This window comes from Rosa chinensis, chromosome 6 (genome assembly GCF_002994745.2).
Source record: "Rosa chinensis cultivar Old Blush chromosome 6, RchiOBHm-V2, whole genome shotgun sequence".
Taxonomy (NCBI): domain Eukaryota; kingdom Viridiplantae; phylum Streptophyta; class Magnoliopsida; order Rosales; family Rosaceae; genus Rosa; species Rosa chinensis.
This window is the reverse complement of record NC_037093.1, coordinates 599,210-615,817: the sequence shown is the minus strand read 5'-3', so window position 1 is coordinate 615,817 and position 16,608 is coordinate 599,210.

Below are 16,608 nucleotides of genomic sequence, written 5' to 3'. Positions count from 1 at the left end.
TTTAAAATTTAAGAGTTTTCTTGAATAGACTTATTTTGTTATCGCATATCAACATTTTAACCGTTTAGTTTTTGAAAGAAGGCTTGCATAGCTGCCCTTAGGTCTTGATCATTAACCGTTCAGTTTTTAGGTACATATGAGTATATCATCTCTACAAATTTGCAGCCAAATTGATAATCACTAAGACATTTAAAACTGCGATTTACAATTATGAACTCGAACAGTTCAGGTTGAACAGATTCGGTTCGTTTATTGAATTAATCTATTTCGATACCTTAACGATGAGGTTGGAGTTTATGGTCACTTTTCGATCTCATATTCACATCTCGACCGTTCAGTTTTTAGGTACTAATGTATAGACGATAAGGTTGGAGTTTATGGTCACTTTTTGGTCTCATATTCACATCTAGACCGTTCAGTTTTTAGGTGCTAATGTATAGATCATCTCTGCAAAATTTCAGCCAAATTGATGATCTTTAAGGTATCTAACGCACTTAAACCAATGGACAGACTGAATATGTCCACCCTGAACCGTACTGGCTTTAAGGCAGTAATCAATGCCTTAACGACCATCAATTTGGCTGAAATTTTGCAGAGATGATCTATACATTAGTACCTAAAAATTGAACGGTCGAGATGTGGATATGAGACCAAAAAGTGACCCTAAACTCCAACCTCACACGTTAATTTCAGAGTGAGGCCTCACTCTGGATAGGATCTGTGAGTGTGTGATATATATATATATATATAGCCCTTTTACTAAGGGATCCATTTTTTTGGTCTTTTATAGGGATAGGGCATTAGACAACTTTTCGATCACATTTCGATATCTCAACCGTTCAGTTTTTAGGTCCTAATATGTAGATCGCTTCTAGTGAGGGATCCCTTTTTTTGGTCTTTTCTAGGGATAGGGCATTATACCAACTTTTCGATCATATTTTAACATCTTAACCGTTCAGATTTTAGGTCCAAATGTGTAGATCACTTCTGCAAATTTTCAGCTAAATTAATTATCGTTAAAACATTCAAAGCGGCGACTTAAGATTATAAGTATGAACTGTTAAAATTTGACAGATTTGGTTCATTCATTGATTTATTCTAGTTTGATACCTTAACGATCACCGATTTGGCTGAAAATTTGCAGAAATGATCTACACATTAGGACCTAAAAACTGAACGGTTAAGATATGCCAAAATGTGATCGAAAAGTTGGTCTAATGTTCTATCCTTAGAAAAACCCACAAAAGGGATCCCTAAGTGGAAGGGGCCTATATATATATATATATATATATATATATATATATATATATATATGTATATATTGTTATGGATTCAACAAAAAGACCCAAGTAATCAACCAAATTTACCCCATAATTAACTTCAAAACAATATGTTAAGAATCCATAAAGGATTATCTGGTGATTCAATCTTCATAAAGTTAGAATCCAAAAGGCAATACCAAAATATAGGATATATACCTTGTTCCAAGTGGTGAAAAATGGGCCTTCGACACTTGCGGAGTGACTCGATAAGGCAAATTCGATTTCGTGATTTCGGCGGTGAGTCCAGCGCTCTTTAGACCAGGCAGAGGCAAGAAGATGGTGATGTGGGCTTGGAGAGTCCGTGGTTTCTTCTGCAACTACGGATCTCAACCAAGGTTTTTGAAGGCTCTGATCGAGGCGATTCTCGGTTGAGGGTGGTTGTTTGGATACCGTTTGGCGGATTGTATTGGAGCTGCACCGTTGGTGTCCACTCCTGCAGGTTTCAAGGCAATTTGGCTCTTCCTTGTGGCGACGGGGTTGGTTGGCTGAGTTTGGGATCTAGCTTGGTGGCTGGTGGCATTGAGTCGGGCCGTCATTGACTAGGGTTGTGGTGCCACAGGTTTGCGGCGCTTTCTAGAGGTGGTAGGAGGGCCGAGGCGGCTCGCTTTTGCGCTAGCAGTGGCTGGGTCGGATCCTATGTGCGACTGCGGGAAAGAGTTTTTGGCAAACTCAACGGAAAACCCTAGTTTTGAACTAGGGTTGACTGCTAACTTGACCGGGCTGAATAAAGTTGATGGGCTGGATGTCGCTGGGTTTGGGGCACTCTGTGGGCCGGCATTGATTGGGCATGTTTGTGGGGGGCTCAATTTTGGAAAGAAGGGCTATATACTACAGGCCTTCAAGAAGAGGCCGAGGAGCAACCTGTTGCCGAGGTTGTTGGCTACTGAGGAGGCTAAGGATGGTGCTGGTTCTAACCCTAAGGGGGAGGGACCAATGCTTTCTTCACTTCTCTAGGTTATTAGATATTGTAGACTCAAGCCTTTTGAAGTAGGGGTAATTTCTATAAGTTTTTCTAAGACGTTTCTAGTTGATATTTGTACCACAATTGCGTGATTGACAAATTAGACTAGATGAATATATTTTCCTTAGAGAGCGAGACTATTCTTGTTTAGTTCAAGCTTGCCATTCAAAAAGCGTCCCTTCAGATTTTAATGAGTTTAGTTGTGGCTAAGATAGGTTATCCGGTTTGTCCCGGTATTTCTTATGTAAGTTCTGTTAGACTCTGCCATATTTTCATGACTTGATTACTAATGAAATCAATCCTATTCAAAAAATAAATAACTATAGGATACCTTGAAGAACTTATGCCGTCTTCAATCTTTTGTGATAAACTTTTGAGAGAGTCTGAAGAAGACTCTAATCGTCGAAGTTATTCATGTCTTCATCAAGCCAAGAACTATCAAAATTGAAATCTGATTCAATAGAGCAACGATGCCCAAAGAGTTCTTCATTTTTCAAAGCACCCCAACAAAATTTGGTTTGAGCCTGAGATTCTACATAAGCAAATTATACATATCATCAGCAACCAAAGTGTCAATGGGCTCAGAATCATGCTCTGTTACAATAACACTATTATTTACATTTAAAACATTCTCCATAACCTCACACGCATTCTTCAGAGCTATTATTGGTTCAGTGGCTAGATGATTATGGTCTTCTAAGACAGGCTCACAAGACTTATTAGCTAATATAGCAAGACATTCTCTTGAGAACTAATACACTCTCTTCAAGCTGTTGCCTGATAGTAACAATAAATGCATTCTCCTCGATCTATACTAGGAACTTGATCCATGCCCATTTGAATAGTCATATGATCAACGGTGACCGATGATTTTTTTTAACAAAAGAAGGGTCCCGCCCACAATCGATCCATTCTAGATGGTGTAGGAGCAACAACTATAGCCTTGTCTATGGTCGGATTGCTTATGAACATAAACCTGAGACGCAACCCTCTTCCTCTCATATCTGTTACTTTACTTACGTTGTCAACTTCTACCACATTTTGACTGCTCAACTGGCTTAGATTTAGCATGTTGAACTTTTAATTAACATTACCACATCAATTAAATTTTTTATAATATTTTAAGCCTCTTGAGGAGATATGCAATGCATGCAATTAACATCTCTTGCGGGAGTTTCCAATCGTCCATGGTACCGGGAATTTTCAATTTCAGTTTCATTTGTCTTGGGGTAAATTCCGTGCAACATTCCCGGCTAGAGTTTCCAACGGTAGATATAACCCGAAAATTTTTGATTGGCGCGTGGATTTGCAATGGCAAGGACTTATATTGCGGATGCTAGTGTCGCTGTTGTTGAATATAGTGTTGTTGTCATATACTATTGAATGAAATAACGAGACTGGCGTGGTTTATTCTCTTCTTTTTTTTAAATGGTGGAATTGGGAATTTCCGATTGGGGGGGGGGGGGGTGGGGGGGTGGGGGGTGGATTGCTTCTGCCACAAATTTTGCCAATACTAGTCTTGATATTGTGGAATACTAGTCTTATTAATCTTGTTATTGTGGAATACCACATGCATCTTATCATGTGGGATGCAAGTGGTACTCAAAAAGGTGGTTCATTTAACAATATTTTATTGTGAATACAAAGTGAACTTCTAATAAGATTCCCCCCCCCCCCCCCCCCCCCCCCCCCCCCGACTACTGTAAAGGATTCTAGCTAGGGACCTTGGTTTACGAAGAAAAGTAGTTGAAAATTGTCTAAACTAGTCACAAAGTCTATCTAGTCCTACTACATCCAAGAATTGAAAATTATAGCAGTAAGGACTAGGTAAACTTCAGGCCAATAATAGTAAAGGATCCGGATCCTCTCCTTGGCTTCCTTTGAGCCTTGTTTCTCCTTGACTTTTAATCTTGACCATTAATTACATATCTAAGAGCTCATGAGTAACCATATCAGCAACTTCTCTGAATATTAAATGTACAAGTTAGATTTTTCAGGTTAACAAGAACGTATATACTAACGCCGTCTATCCAACAAGAAAACAAAAAACGAAACCTCTCTCTCTCTCAACTCGAACTATAGACGCTTTTGGTTATCTGTGTTCTGTATTTGAAGAAATAAATAGAGGAATGGTGATTTGAGTTCATTTGGGAAATTGATCTATACTCAAATTAGAGAATTTAGAGATATATAGTTGTTATCTCATAACTTTGCTTAATTAAAAGAGAAAAATGCACCAACAGTGTCCGGACACTATGAGGACTGTCAAAATGATACCTTAACTTACAAAGTTATCAATGTGATACCTGGACTCATATTTTTGTACCAACGTAGTACCTACGACAAATTCCGTCACGGATCCGTTAAATTTAAGGGTAAAATTGTCTTTTTAAACATTTTTATTAAGAAAAAAAAAATTTTCTTATTTCTTCTCTCTCTCCTCGCCAACACCACCGCAACCATCAATGTAATAAAAGATGAATACATTTTTTCATGTTCATCTTCTCAAACCCAGCAAAAAAACAAAAATTTTTCATGATCAAAATCCCAATCCAATAAGAATGAACCTAACATTTCTTCATGTTCATATTCTCAATTGTTCATGTTCTTGATTGGTGGCAGTCTGCCTCAATTGGTGGCAATACCAGCAGCTGCGGCGAGGATCACTAGGTCCGCGCCCCGAAGAAGCTGCCGAGCATTGGATCCAGGAGGAGACCCGCTGCCTTATCAGCTTCCGCCGCGAGATCGATGACCTCTTCAACACCTCATTCTTTGTTATCGTTGCTGCCGCCTCCACAGGTCGCCACCGCCCTTGAACAGCCACCACCAGTGCACCACCACCAACACCGCCCACCCAACCCGATCTGGAGCGTCTCTTTCCAACAATCCGCATACCTGATCGAAAAAGTAGCCAGAACCAACAGCAGCGGCCATGGAAGATTGAAACAGCAACCTGTCCAAACCATTGGTAATGCTGCCGCCGTCACTGCAAGCCGCCGCCGCCGTAATCGAACGCCCACCAAACCCAATCTAGAGCCACCCCCACCAAACGTCACCCCCGGTCCGTTACCGTCTCCAAACCCAATCGAACCGGCAACCAGATCCCACTCCGGCAGCCATGGCGATCCGATCTGATCCCATACTCCTCTCAGCCCTTCGACCCACTTACCTTCATCTCCCACAACGAACCAACCACTTCGGCAGCCATGGCGATCCGATCTGATCCCGTTCTCCTCTCAGCCCTTCGACCCACTTACCTTCATCTCCCACAACGAAACAGCCTCTCCAGGCCGCCATTGGAGCCCTCAACACCATGAATTGAACACTGAACCTAGCACATAGAACCCAAGCACAACACCAGTCCAACAATAAGGCGTACTCACGCCGTCGGGGAAGAACTCCGAAGAAGAAGAAGAAGAAGAAGAAGAAAGAAAGAAATAAAAAAGAAGAAATAAATAAATAAATAAAAAAGAAGAAAGAAAGAAAGGAAAAAAAAAAAAAAATTTGAGGGTAAATCGATCTTTTTGCCCTCATTTTCGGCCTCACGTGCGTTGCACGTGTAAAATTTAACGGATTCATGACGGGATTTGGTCGTAGGTACTACGTTGATACGAAAATATGAGTCCAGGTATCACATTGATAACTTTGTAAGTTCAGGTATCATTTTGACAGTCCTCACAGTGTCCAGACACTGTTGGTGCATTTTTCCCTAATTAAAATGGCTTCAATGATTGTTGGATCTGACATTACTTATTTTTCACTGTTTTTCTTTCTTCTTTTGTCCTTAATATCTTAATCTCCATTACCTGCAAATGGCTTCTGGAAAGTAAGGAGAAGTGTTAAGGAAGAAGATAATAGACGGGGGTGAGACGAAAAACAAAACTATGAAAGCTGTTAAGTCTTGTTAACCTGGAAAAGCTAACTTTTGCATCTATAATATTCAGAAATTGCTGATGTGGTCACTCATGAGCCATTGGATATGTAGTTAGTGGCCAGAATTAAAAGCCAAAAAGAAACAAGCGGCCAAAGGGACTTCGAATAGTAAAACTTCACTCTATGATTGCAGATCTCAATTATTTCTTCCCCCATTTGTATCTTTCAACAATTGTCTCTGTACATCTACTTCTCAGTTTCAGTTCGAGTTTGAAGTCATTACAATCTCTCCCAGTCTCTCTCTTTCCATTCTCGAAGGTAAAATTATTTCCCCTTTTTTGTGCTAAGCCAGATACAATATTATGTTAATTCCTTTTTTCTTATTTGTTATATATACGCTGCCATTGTTGGTTGTATGTTGTTTCAACGTGTCTCTGAATTCTTTCTTGTACATCGGCAAAGAAGACTGCATTGGTTGGTAGAATAAATTGGTTTGATTATTGTTTGGGTCATCTAAAATAGTCTGATCCCATTGTATTCAGATTTTTAATTCGGAAACCTATAAATCAAAAACCGAAGACGTTTGAAAAATAATTTAATTCACTTGTGCTTTCAGTTAACTAATTTTATTCATTCCATTGCAACTTGTTGCAGCCATTTTGGAAAAATTAATTAGAGTACTGGAATCATAGTCATGGGAAGTAAATCAAGTAATATAGATGAAACTAGTCTGGATCATGATTGGACTTCCATTGATAAAGACAAAGATATTGTTGTTCAAGAATTGGAAATCAGCATTATAACAAAACTAAACGGGATTCACCCATGTCTCGTTTGTTAGAAAACATATGGCACACAAGATCAATCACAAAATCACATAACAAAGCACCTGCACAAGAACTAAACAAATTATGCAGCACACTAGAAGCTTTCCTAGTCAGTTTAGGAATAACCACCTGGATTCACACTTTCAATCCTAGCAGCCACAGCTTGTCCAAGAGCATTCCTTGATTGTTTCTTTATTGAAATTGAAAAACAAATAAACAAGTCCACAAAGAAAAGTTGGGAGATTCTAAACCGACGACTTACATTGTCTTGCTTAAGACTTTTTACCTCAATAATCTTTGAACTCAGTATTTTTCTAGACTTTGTACCTCAAATAATTTTTAGAATTTCCCCAAAGTTCTTGTTGTAAGTTGAAGTATCACAAATCCTGAAATGTTGGAGAAATTATGCGAGTATAAAGCTTGATATGATAAGACATATTGGATGCAATAAAATCGAGGGAATGTGTATCGTTCTTTACCTAAAGTTGAATTAGAACATTCATGAAACAAAGAATGCATGTAGTGTTTGAAACCAAAATTAACATTTTTTTTCTGACAGAAGTGACTCGAAGAGAACGGGCCAATATCCGTGACCCAAACTATATATTTTCGATAAGCTCAAAATATATTGTTTAGAGGCTAAATAAAGTCTATTTGGAGATCAAGTAATCTCGAGGTTAATCTGGATATTCATTGATTTAATTTACTAGTAATTATCAAAAGATTTGATAATTAATGGTGGTTTGGTTGATTATCAAGACAGCAAAATGGGAAGATAAACATGCAATCTGCATATATGGCTGAGATTACGCGAGCCATGCAAGGTAATTATCAAGGTTCCCCATATATTGCAGTCAAGGACGCGATCACGAACAGTTGGGTAAGGAAACAATAGCCTTGCTCGCAATCATCAAGGAAGGTATATATAATCTTGTTATATATAAATATATATATATATATATATATATATATATCCTATCTAGAGCGAGGACTCGTTTTGAAATTTCAAAGCGAGGTTAGGGTTTAGGGTCACTTTTCGGTCGCATATCCACATCTCAACCGTTCAGTTTCTAGATACTAATGTATAGATCATCTTTGCAAAATTTCAATGAAATTGATGGTCGTTAAGGCATTGATAACTGCCTTAAAGCTAGTACGGTTCAGGTTGGACAGATTCAGTTCATCCGTTGGTTTAAGCGAGTTAGATACCTTAAAACCATCAATTTCATTGAAATTTTGCAGAGATGATCTATACATTAGTACCTAAAAACTGAACGGTTGAGATGTAGATTTGCAACAGAAAAGTGACCCTAAACCCTAACCTCGCTCTGAAATTTCAAAGCGAGGCCTCACTCTGGATAGGATCTGTGTATATATATATATAATTGCTCATGCATGGTGGGTCAATTAAGGAAGGCTATCATCCTTCAGTACTAATATATATGGAAGGAATCAAGGCTATCCATGCAATTAATGTGTAATGGACGTGGAGCAGAGGGAAGGATTTGTGCCATCTTTTATCCTTTCAGTACCATATAACGTGCATATCCAACAGTTCGCATCCAAGAGGCAATTAACTTTGTCTATATTCCAACTACGCTAAGAGGCAAATAATAGTAATTGTTGCCTACGATAGTTATCAAGACTAATAAGAGTTTTGATTCGATTCAAGGCCAATAACTGTGGCCTAAAATATAGAATATCATTTGAAGGTATTTCACTCCTATTTGGAAGGAGAATCTACAGCGAATAGCCTATATATAGAGGCTAAAACGGAACAACAAAAAACAACTCTTTAATCAACTAATCGCACAGATTATCAAAGTCTCTCCGGAGCAAACATACCTTTAACCTAGTTCAAACCAGCGAAGCAAGGGTAACGCCCTTGCAACCCAGCGAAGCTAAAGTCATGCTTTAGCAAACCCGTGCTTTCTCCTACTTCCCAGTGATTTCTCTGCTTAACCTACAACGTTAAGTATCGATTCGGTGAACGCAAGAGATCACACCACAAATCCTTATCTGTAAGGCGAAAGTCCTTTTCCAAAAGGTAGAAGAAAGAATCTGGTGACGAGGTTGGTGCTCTCCTCGTCCACAACGTTTGGATAAGAAGTCAGGTCAAGGGACACCCCGACGACTACACCCCACAGTGTTGCCACGCTCGCAAAATCACAGCATCAAAAGAGACTGTTTGCCAGCCAGACTGGTTTTGGAGCCAAACATTTTGGCACACCCAGTGGGACTACACTAGAGTCTTTTTGCGTCCATCATTGGGAAGCTAGGGGAAAATCTTTACCCAAAAAAATTCCTAAACTTCCCAAAACACAAGACCTCCAGCTACAAGCCGCATAAAAGTGATGCTTGTCGTGGTCTTTTTGAGGAAGAAGTGTCTACAAACTCTACTCTAGACTCACAGACAGACAAGATGGGCAATGCTTCCGTCACTGGCGATACTGCTATTGATGACAAGTTCGTTCCTCTCCCCATTCCAGTGGGTGTGAGCGTTAAGGAACAGCTCGCTATCCTGAAGATCAACAGAGATAAATACGAGGGAAAGTTGGCCAAGTCGATTGCACAGTCAGAGAACAATTTTCGTGATCTGGACCAGTGAATTTACCAGAATGCTCTGGAAAGCTAGCTAAAGAGCAAATGGAGCACAGCGCTCGAGAAGCTAGAGAGCAATCACAGAAGCTTTTCTCGAGCAACAACAAACAAGCTGCTCACCATGTCGCAAACACCACAGCAGAGTTCTCGACCATGCCCAAGAAGGACGCCAGTCGGCCTGCAATGATAGAAAGCGTAGCTTCTCAGGTGGATTCGCAGCAAGGTGAGATGATGCCATCAACACAAAGCAAGAGAAATTCTTGTAAAGTCCAGAAACTGTGCATGAAGATGGTATTTCTGGGATTGAATTGCCTACAGGTGGCGATCAATCTAGGGGCAAAAACCTTCATCTAGATCAGCCCGTTGCAGAAGAAGAAACTAGCTTGCTCACTGGTGAATCACAGCCTTACAAGAGGCTGCTTATGGAGAAGATGGTCAACAAGAATGTTCTTCTGACAAGAAAATTGTCTCTAAACAGATAGTTGATTTTTCCACTGATCCAGCCATTTATGTGAATACTGGTCAGATGCATAGGGGCAAGATGCAGCCCATGTGCATTCTTTTGATCAACATAAGCAAGTTCATGATCAATTCAATTGTGATTCGGTTGCTGGACGTCATCATGATCATGCAGAGGACCAATTAAGTCTTGGTCCACTTAATTATAAATCTAGCCTTGGCCGTGGTACTAGACGTCATGTTGAAGAGGGTCACGTTCATGACCAACTTAATTATCAATTAAGTTATAAGCCAATCTGTGGCTTTATTAATCAATTCAACTTGGAGTTCTTCATCTGTGCTTCAAGGTCAGGCGGTGACTTTGATATATATGGAGGATACATTTGCAACCCACGTTGCAAGAATAGTCAGAACAATTATTTTAGTGGCCAATTTAGCTTTTGCGGTTGTAAATTGGAGTACCATCAGGGTAAGCTAACTCTTGCTTATAATTATCCAACTCCAAATTTCTCTTGCAAGAAATTTATCTATGATGACACTAAACAGTCCATAGAGGCGTCTCAATATGATGCCTGGAAAGAGTATAGAGCCAAATAAATATTTGATATGCCTATCTTTGAAGAAGAGATCAATTCACCACTCTTTGGTGACTAAGTATGATCTCGATGCAGAGCCAATCTATGATGAGTATGATGATAATCATAATTTCATTATTGGTTCCAAAAATCTTATGCAGGAGTTCAAGTCCTTTTAAGTTGTTGATATGGAGGATTCAGACCAACAAGTGGTCAAATGCAAAAGCCAGTTTGTGGCTTATTATTATGAAGACACCATGTTCTATGACATGGTAGTTGGCGATAAAGTCAATCTATGCTCATCTTCATCTCCAAAGTTGCAATTGAAGATCATGCTTCGTCAACCAACAAAGATACTTGGGGGGCATTGATAACTGCCTTAAAGCTAGTACGGTTCAAGTTGACAGATTCAATTCGTCCATTGATTTAAGCAAGTTAGATACCTTAACGATGATCAATTTGGCTGAAAATTTGCAGAGCTGATCTATACACTAGTACTTAAAAACTGAACGGTCGAGATGTAGATATGAGACCGAAAAGTGACCCAAAACTCGAACTTCACATTGTAATTTCAAAGCGGAGCTCCACTCTGGATAGGATCTGTAAAAAAATGGATCCCTCACAAGAAGGGCCCTGTATATATATATATATATATACAGGGCCCTTCTTGTGAGGGATCCATTTTTTTATGTTTTCTAGGGATAGGGCATTTGACCAACTTTTCGATCATATTTTAACATCTCAACCGTTCAGTTTTTAGTTCTTAATGTGTAGATTACTTCTGCAAATTTTCAACCAAATTGATTATCATTAAGGCATTCAAAATGACGATTTAAGATTATAAGTATGAACGGTTCAACTTTCACAGATTTGGTTCGTCCATTGATTTAATCTAGTTTGATACCTTAACGATCACCATTTTGGCTGAAAATTTGCATAAATGATCTACACATTAGGACCTAAAAACTGAACGGTTGAGATGATGAAATGTGATTGAAAATTTGATCTAATGCCCTATCCCTAGAAAAGACAAAAAAAAAAGGATCCCTGGATGTATATATATACATATTTTATCCAGAGCGGAGCTCCGCTTTCAAAATTAACATGTGAAGTTCGAGTTTTGGGTCACCTTTCAGTCGCACATCCACATCTCGACTGTTCAGTTTTTAGGTACTAGTGTATAGATCGTCTCTGCAAATTTTCAGCCAAAATGATGATCGTTAAGGCATTGATAATTGTCTTAAAGTCAGTACGGTTCAGGTTGACAGATTCAATCCGTCAATTGGTTTAAGCGAGTTAGATACCTTAACGATCATTAATTTGGCTGAAAATTTGCAAAGATGATCTATACACTAGTACCTAAAAACTGAACGGTCGAGATGTGGATATGCGACTGAAAAGTGACCAAAAACTCAAACTTCACACGTTAATTTCAAAGTGGAGCTCCGCTCTGGATAAAATCTGTATATATATACGAAAATGTTCTGAAGAGGACGTCCGCAACCCAGAAAAAGTGCGGACGTCTCTCCTTTCTCAGCGATCAAGCTCCGACGGCAGCGCTCTTCTTGCCTGACGGAGGCTACATGCATCCCAGACCAGTTTGCAGTGAAGACAAAGGCCAAAGAGATCGAGGTCTGAGGTCTGGGCAGCGTGGTCGACTGCAAAGTGGTAGTCCGATCAAGGTCGACTGGAAAGTAGTTACCAGCAAGTCAACCCAACTGGAAAGTGGTCCGGGATGTTCAGAGGGTTCGTCCAGCAACAGCAGCGCAGCCATCGCAGCCTTTTAGACGCCGGAGGAGGGACGTTCGTACTTTTTCTAGGTTGCGGACGTCCTCTTCAAAACGGTCCTCTATATATATATATATAATTGCTCTTGCATGGCAGGTCAATTAAGGAAGGCTATCATCCTTCAATACTAATATATATGCAAGGAATCAAAGCTATCCATGCAATTAATGTGTAATAGACGTGGAGCTGAGGGAATGATACAATTATCCTTAATTGTGCCATCCTTCAGTACCATATAACATGCATATCCAACAGTCTGCGTCCAAGAGGTAATTAACTTTGTCTATATTCCAGCTATGTTAAGAGGCAAATAACATTAATTGTTGCCTACGATAGTTATCAAGACTAATAAGAGTTTTGATTCGATTCAAGGCCAATAACTGTGGCCTAAAATATAGTATATCATTTGAAGTTATTTCACTCCTATTTGGAAGGAGAATCTGCAGCGAATAGCCTATATATAGAGGCTAAAACTGAACAACAAAAAACAACTCTTTAATCAACTAATCGCACAGATTATCAAAGTCTCTCCGGAGCAAACCTACCTTCAACCTAGTTGAAACCAGGGAAGCAAGGGTAACGTCCTCGCAACCCAACGAAGCTAAAGTCACGCTTTAGCAAACTGTGATTTCTCCTACTTCCCAATGATTGCACTGCTTAATCTACAATGTTAAGTATTGATTCGGTGAACTCAAGAAATCACACCACAAGTCCTTATCCGTAAGGTGAAAGTCCTTTTCCGAAAGGCAAAAGGAAGAACCTGGTGACGAGGTTGGTGCTCTCCTCGTCCACAACGTTTATTTAAGAAGTCAGGTCAAGGGACGCCCTGGCAACTACACCCCATGGTGTTGGCACGCTCGCGCAATCACAACATCAAAAGAGACTATTTGCTAGCCATACTAGTTTTGGAGCCAAACAGTTAGTATAATCCCATCTCAACTATTCCAAGCTGTACCCCCTTGTCTTCAATGATTAAGACAGTACAACATCAATAACGTAAAACTGAAGCATCAATTCGAAGGTATACAGCCCTCATTTTCATGGACGTTAACCCTTTGACAGACTCGATCATAAGGGAATTCCAAATAATGATCCAAACATCGGAATAAGAAACAGGCATTTGCGCACTAAATCAAAGGACAAAATTCTTGGAAAACCTGAACAAGGTTTCCAACATCTAATTGAAGCACAACTCTTAAATCAGATCCGGAAAGAAAAATATGATGTATAATCACGAGCAAAAAAATGCCCTAACTTCAAGCCTGCCCTTGAACTCCCTCAACATGCTAGAATGTTGATAGTGTCTCTTAAGAAGATCGAGAAGGTGGGACGTCCACTTGGAGCTCGTAACAAACCAAAAGTGGAGGATCTAAATTCCTTGAAGTCGGAGTTTGCATCATCTGCGGTGAGGGATAGAAAAGGAAGAAGAGAAAGTTCATTTTAGCTAGTGGAGTCAAGCGTGCTTTGAAAATGGTTGATGACAAGGCCGGTGCTACTCCGGTGGAGGAGGATATGACAATGGTGCCAGCTAGTACTGATCCTAGGAAAGCCCCTTCTGAGTAGGGAGGTCCTATGGTTTTTAAAATAAGTTATAGCAGACTTTGGTCTTAAACCCTAGCATTATCTTGGTTACTTGTGTTTCATTCTAGGTTGCTTTAGGGTAGCTTTACATAACTCAATATTAACATACCCTGCAAAGGGTGGGTCATGATATGTTGTTAACTACATTTACTCTTAATGGATTGACACCCTTCCAGAAAAAATAAAATAAATAAAATAAAATAAAATCATTTATTTTTGAAAATTGATTAAAATATCTCAAAAAAATATTATTACTTTACTCACTTAACTTATATAACGTCTTACAGTTTGGTAATTTCATCTGAGGAGTGAAATTTGCACACCCAATTTTACAATTTGCTCTCCTTTTGAATTGTTTAATATTATTTTGTTTAGTGCTGTTAATTCTCTTCCATAACTACCCTCCTCTCTCTCTCCCCTCTCCCGCGTTCTCTCTCTCTTCGGGTTCTTTGGTTTTTCCTGCATAACTCCGCCTTCCTGCCACCTGACGGCGTTCCACCGGTCATTTTATGACTGCCTCTTCCTGCTGCACACGCCGATGGTGGTAGATCACGGCATCTTGGCCAAAGAAGGAAGAATCGACGCCTTGAAGCTACTGTAGCAGTTAGCGATTTTCCGGCTATTTCTTCTGATTCCAGCCATCTCCGGCGATGAAACGGGTCCTGATCGGAGCTGCTTGAACCATATTACCATTCCCCTCAAGTTCTTGCTTCAATTTGTAGTGTGGAGGGAGAATTGAAGAATTCCCGATGCGAGTTAAGGAATGTGAGCCCGGAAGGAAGAGATATTTACATAACCTTCCTCAAGCTGGCAAAAGTCAAGCATGGGTATAACAGCAGTAACTTGTTGTACAACGTGGGCAAAACAATGGCTATAAATCAGGAGCACAAAATTGAAAATTAAGCAACCAAGCATTGGAGTTGAGTTGCTTGAGAATATATGTCCTGCTTTTGAGTGATGGAAGTATTGATAATTGCATATTATATAAGCCCCAAATATGATTGGGCATATCAATTTAGATGAGATAAGGAAGAAGCAAAAATTACCAAGAGGAAGAACAAGAGCTTCCCCCTTCTCCGATCTCCCTCTCCGGTCACTCAACTCCCCCCTCCATCTCTCTCCGCATATCCTATTCTTTCTAGGTTCTTCCAATTACTCTCTCTATCTCTCTCTCGCTCCCAAAGGTCGAGCCTTTATTAGGGTGTACTGAACCTCACAGCTGGCTTTTTCTCTTAAGGGTTCTTGTTCAATTGATAGGAAGATGAGAGAGAGAGAGAAGAATCAGAAGATCGATGGAGTAGAGAGAGTAGTAAAGTATAAGGGCAGTTTTGTAAAATCAATACTAAGGGAGTGCAGATTGTAAAAGTCGTTGTGCAAATTTCACTCCCCTTTTATCTTTGCCAATTAAAAATAGGTAGTCATGTAATTGGCCAATTAAGAGCAAGGTATAGAATTTTGATTAAAATTTCCTTATGTATCGAAATGTTCAAGTGTCAATTAAGATTCTGATAAATATAGGTTAAAAATATTTTAAATAGTATTTTCTTATTGTTTAAGCATGAATTTACCAATTTTCAAAATTGAGTGAACTAAGTTACATTTTTTAAAGTGAATCAAGTATTACATTGGTGAAAGCCAAATGAAGAATTTTGCCTTCAGAACATTTGAAGTGGATTTGGGTGATGAAAGTTCTTTAACACCCATTCCAACCCATCCAGATGAAAGTTTTGAATATTATTGTTGATGAAAATTTTATGCAAGATAAAAGCTGGATATGATGAAACCATCGTTTAACGTTTAGAACATTCATGCAATAAATAATGCGGGTAGTATAATCCCTAATCCCATCTCAGCTGCTCCAAACGCCTGTCCCCTTGTCTTCAATGATTAAGACAATACAGCATCAATACCCTAAACCAAAAGCATCAATTCGAAGGGATGATGTTAACCTAGGGCTGTCACTTGATTTGGTAATTACCAAACCGACCGAATACCAATCGATATTTTAGGTTTTGGTAAATCGACTTTTTGGTAATCGAGACTGATAAAACAAAAATAAAAAATTACTAAAAAAGTTAGTTTGGTTTTGGTAAATACCAAATCTACCGATTATCTAAATATTAACTTTATATATTATGGTTTTCAACACATACAAGTATATTAATAAATAAACATAAAAAATTTTATAATAGTATGAATATTACTACACATACTACATTAATAGTACATGTATTTTAAGTAACCTAGTCCAAGATGGTTAAATAACCTAGTTTTATTGAAAATTGCTAAAATTTGATGTCATATATACAAAAGAAAGCTATGATTAGTAGATGAATACGAAATTTACAACTATAAAATTGAAAAACCTAATTTTGTTCATTCTAATTTATATTACAAAGAATTATTTGTTCTAAAGTTAGTAACACCGAAAACCGAAATACCGAATTTGGTAGATATGATTAAAAACTGAAAATTTTGGTTGGTAATTGGTAACTCAATTTTGAAACTGAAAGCTTTGGTTTTGAAGTTGGTAATAACTATAACCGATTCGAACCGACCGAATGACAGCCCTATATTAACCATTTGGCAAACTCAAAAGGGAATCCCAAATTATAACGATC